Below are 5,563 nucleotides of genomic sequence, written 5' to 3'. Positions count from 1 at the left end.
AGAAAGAGAGACAGCGAGAGAGTGAGCGAGGGGGAGGGGGGGTGGGCGGTCACAGTCAGTGTCTGGCAAGAGAGAGGCAGTGAATGAAAAGTTGGAGAGGAATACAGAGAGGGAGGCAGTCATTTAGTGCCCTGCATGCCCACTAGACTGACAACTTGTGCACCTTGGTCGCTCCAGTGCCTACTCAGTATTATCTAACATGTCAATAGATGGTCAAGAATCCGCTCTGGGAACAATTTTTTCCAAATTTAATTTCACTTTTCTGCGCAGAAAGGATTCAAGAGTCAAGAGTTAATTTGTATAATAGTATCACAGGATCAAAAAAAAATCTAAATTCATTTCATGTGAAAATATCATGCAGTTACATGCTACAATTAAAAATGAATTTGTCTTTAAAATGAAATGAGATTAGTAAGTTGTAACATGCATAGCAAGACAGTGGTGTGAGTTTTACAAAATGGAGTTATATTTACAGTTATGAAATATATAAGTCCCCCTCCACTCAAAAACTTTCTTCTTGTTCCTTCAGTTGGATGTTTGAGCTTCACTGTGCAGAATGATGAATGTGCAAAGTTTGACACTAGAGGCTGCTTTCATATTCATCTGCTGAAAGTGGAAAGTTTCTCTGAGCTCACTGAAAATCCACTTTTAAGGGGTGGATTTATGAGCATGACTATGAAACTTGAAGCCTCCAGTGCACAAACACTGAGAAATGACTTTACACTAAAGTGGGAGACATTATGTATCCAGCAGTTAAACCTCTGAAATGAAATATTTTTGCATATTCATAGATTCTGAAATTTTTAATGAGGGAGAAGGAGCCAATGTCATTTTAAGGATTTTAACATGGTAATTGGAAAAAACATAACAGACACACATTATTGTTCGAAGCAGAGTATTTTTATATATCCAAATACATATCTGAAGGGGATCTATAAAGTAAATAAAAATATAGCATGGAAGTTAATCATTGACCAAAAATGTATGAATGCTCTTTTCATACTGCATCAAATCACATTTACAAACAGACCAATTAGAGGAAGAACCTGAAAAAATGAGTGGAGACACATAACAAATACAGATGCTTCCATACTGGACACAAGGAGTCACTGAATGGTTTGATAAGTATGAAAATGATGTGAAGTATATGCTGTGACCTGTGTAATCACCTGATCTCAACACAACTGAACACCTCTGGAAACTTTTCAAGTGACGTGTTCGACAGAGCTCTCCGCCGTCCTCATCGAAACACTAAATGAATGAATTGTAAGAATGGTGTTCAACTCTTTGTGCAGTTCATAGCAGTAGCTTCAGTAGCTAGATATATGTAGAAGGTGCCTATACAGTGGTTCTAGTCACTTTACCGGCAGCAGAGGGTTTATTTATCTCCAACAAGTCTTTATACACCTCCAGTCTGCTTCCCTGTTTCACCTCTGCTTGTTAAGTGCAGGTTCTGTCTATGTTAAGTAAACAAAACCTTGGATTAACCAATAAAACAACTATTCTGTTTCAAGACAATGTTAGTTAGACCTTGTTAGTATAATGTTATTTGATCTCCGCGTGATTGTAGACTTAAACTTATGTTGCAACACTACTATATAAAATTATAGACATATTTTCCCACACTGTAAGCCATGCAGGCCTTGGTCATGCTTGGCCTCTCCTAACAGCTGTGCAGGGTGGAGGACGGCTCTTTCATGCGGTGGGCTGGAGCGTGAAGCGAGGAGGAGGAGGAGGCTCTCCTCCCTCAGGAATGTGGGGAGGACACAGACTACCACTCAACTACGTCCGCAACAGGCTGTTTATCTGGAGAGAAACTGTTGATTAAATCAGCAGCCATAAGTGGGTGTTGGGGAAGTTGATTTTAATTGGATTTGAACAGTGTTGCACATGCCTTATATTGTTTGGGTACCTCAGTCTTCCTGATAAGAGAGACTCAAAAGTGCTCTTTCATCAAACCCTGTTTGACAGTTTAATGACTTTTGACCATTTAACCTTTGCCTCGTTAGCCCCCCATGACCTAACACTTTCTCATTCAAGTGAATGGGAAGGTGTTTCCAAACTTTTGACCGGTAGTGTATATCAGATTGATACATGTAGTTTTATGGAGGAAGACAGAAAATTGTGCTTTAAAAATAGCAACAGTACAAAAAAGAACACTGTTTCTACATTGATGAAACAACTCCAGATGTTTTTGTACAAGAATATGAAGGAGATGAAGAATAAAAAGAAAATGCCATTGTTCTTCATCCTCACCCACTACAACAACCAGAGCTTCTCATTTGTGAGAGGCAGGAGACCCCACTTATGAGTGCATACATCCTCATACGCCCCGACAGAAGACAGAAGATATCATAGATATAATTACAAGTTTTATCTGTGCATGTTGGCTGGTGCACATGTGCGGTACAACATAACAACTATAAACCGCACTCATGTCTGCAGAAATCATTGAATGAACATTATAACAACAGTAACCGGGGGTTACTGATCTTCTTAAATAAAAGGTAAAACAAATTATGACAGAGAACCTATCACTATAACAAAGTGACATACTATAACAGTGCCAAAAAGTGTTTTTTGTGGAAGGTGACTATCAACAGTCCTGGTATATTTGACAAAAACTATTTACTATGTCACCTTTTTCATATAATAAATATGTTTTTTATATAATAATATTGTCTATATACTCATGTATTGTACTTTAAAACAACATCAGCTTTTCTTTGGAGCACAATTAACAGCAAATGTACATTGGTAGACCATTTTAAATATATGAAGATCATCTAATATGAATATACCTCTAGCCTTGTGGTTCACAGGATTTCTTGTACTGTCACCCCTCTTACTCTAACTTTGTTTAAAGCCTCTGCATCAATTTACAGTGTTTGCAAAAAGCAGCCTACATTTGTTTTGTCCTGTTTAGCAGTGTTTCGGGAAGCATAATATTCAAGTATTGTCCAAACTGTAAGGTAAGGATAGAAAGAGGATTTTTTTCTTTCCTCTGTCCTTGTTTGAGTTTATCAAGTGCCTCTCTTTACACTGCCAGACATGTCTCCACGTCATGATTGTGGTGTTTTAGTGTAAAAGAAAGGTTTTGGATGATTGGCAGACATGCAAGAATGCCCCTTTTTGGATGGCAAACTTTCAAAAACAACCTGTATTAATTGAGCTTTTGTTCATGGTACTCTGAGCATTAAAACTTTCCCTTTGAAAAACCCAACAGTAACATGTGTTATTGGAAAACTACACCAGTTATTCAGCTTGATTCATTTAGCAGTTTTCAGGGAAATTCCATGATTCCGCACTACATGAAAACATTTTGTGGGCAGAGAGTTTGCTTGGAGACCATCAGAGAGAATAGCAATCCAAGAGGCAGTCCTGAACAAGTGCACCACATTCAGCTTGTAGGCTTGTCAATGTAATAAACAAATACTCATTTGATTGAGAGGGCTCCCCAGAAACTGTTGCTACAGAGTTGGAAGCAAACTATTGACAACTGACAAAATATTCTTATCTGAAGCTCCATTTAGTACCTATTTTGAAGCTTTTTTTGTTGGTATTTTAGTCATGATTAGAGGGAGAGGATAACAACATGCAACAGGTCCCTTGACAGAATAATTTTGGGAACTTTGCGGTTAATGTATATGGTTTGTTTTAATCAGCCACCAGGATGCCCCTGTTCTGTAGCTTTTGCTCATAATGCATGATCTTCATCAGAAAATTGAGTTTTCCCAGTTGTCATGGAGATGTAGATGTTCAACGTTCTATATTTTCTAATCACTTGAAGAATTTCATGTTAATGTCATGCTCAGAAATAATGGAATGTGAACATCTCCAATTCCATGCCAACTGGAAATGATCCGTCTGCTTATAAAGATCATGTGATATGACTGAAAACTACAGAACAGCTACTAAATGGACTTTGAGTTTAGATTGTTTTGTCAGTTACTGTTTCCATGAAACCATGTAAAACAACACCAGACAAAAAGTACATTACATTTTTTATGATATATAAATTTTTCTCCAGCATGTACATCTGTTTATAATGTTAGAAATCATACAGATATAGAAGTCATACAGCTGCATTACTTCTTAAAGACACAAGATGGCGCTGACAGCTCAGAGGATGGTATGCAGTACTCAATGCATTCAATGTTCTCCAAAATGTGAGTGTGCTTGAGGTGGCAGTCACATGGCTCATTACCCCCCAAAAGAACAAATCATTAAACTGCAAATGTGTAAGCCTTCCTTTGTTATCTAAGACCCAGAGCAATAACAGAGATGAACATTAAGGCATACAGTGTGTCAGCATTTTAAATAAATATTTTCACCTCTGAACAGATGAAGAAATCGCTTTTATCAATTTGTGCTGCTATAAATGAAGCCAGCCTTTATAGAGGGTTTATGAATTTTAAGTAACTGCTCCATTAATAGTTAATACATCATTCACAGTAGTTACACTTAAAGGATTTTTCACAATTTGAAAAGTTTGTCTTAAAACAATAGTCAGGTGCTCAAATGAATATTGAAAAATGTTCATTCTGGCCATTAGAAGATCCCCTACAAATGTGCTTACAATGTAAGTGATGGGGGACAAAATCCACTCATTCTGAGCAAAAAAGGTAATCAGAAGATTATACAAGGCTTCACCCGTCTGAGTTTAAAGTAGGTATCTTCTACAGTTACAGTCTTTTTGATAAAAAATTCCCCCTAGTGTTTTCCTGTTCAGCTGCAGTGGAAGGATCGTAACAAAAAAGGGAATTTGACACAAAAAACACCGTAACTTTAAAAGATATTGACGTGCTTTGACTAATTTGGACAACTGACGCTTCATATTATCTTCAAATAAACTTTTAAATACTTTTTTGCACAGAGGCTTTTACTGTAGTACCTTTTTTGTCCTACATCACTTACATTGTAAGTTCTTTATGAAGGGATCTTCTAATGGTCAGTATGAACAGGAGGAATGATTACAGCAAGAAAAACCTGTTTCAATGTTCATTTGGGCACCTTGTTTTTGGACAGACTTGAAAAATTGTGAACCTATCCTTTAATTTATCTGTTATAAGAATCAATGAGAACAACTTTTGGGTTGCGTCTTTCTGGAAAATCCCATTGCCTGGTGTTTATCCTTTCTATCTGGAAGTAAAACAGTCCATAGTAATCTATTAATAAATGTCTCACTCTATAAATCACCAATTATATATGTCAATGAATCATTAATAAAGGGTTTTAGTCATCAAGTCTGCTTTTGTGAATGTTAAGAAGATGTTAATAAATTGATTTTGGTCCAGGTCTTCTGCAGCCGCCTTCTACAACAAATTGGACTAATGGGACTTTTCACAACCTGGCAACCCAAAAGTTGCTCTGATGGCTTTTAAAACGGATGAATAAAGCATTCATTCATCATTTATTAACTATTAATAAAGCCATTAGTTACAACTTGTGTCCTCTTTATAAAGGATGCCTTTATAACCAGGTAGGACCTCAACTTTTTTATGAAAGTCACAAGTGAGTGCTGGTTTCATTGGGACAGTTAGTCTGTGGCCCCCTCTAGTGG

The sequence above is a fragment of the Thunnus albacares genome, chromosome 6 (assembly GCF_914725855.1).
Source record: "Thunnus albacares chromosome 6, fThuAlb1.1, whole genome shotgun sequence".
Lineage (NCBI taxonomy): Eukaryota > Metazoa > Chordata > Actinopteri > Scombriformes > Scombridae > Thunnus > Thunnus albacares.
Note: the sequence above shows the minus strand (reverse complement) of the source record.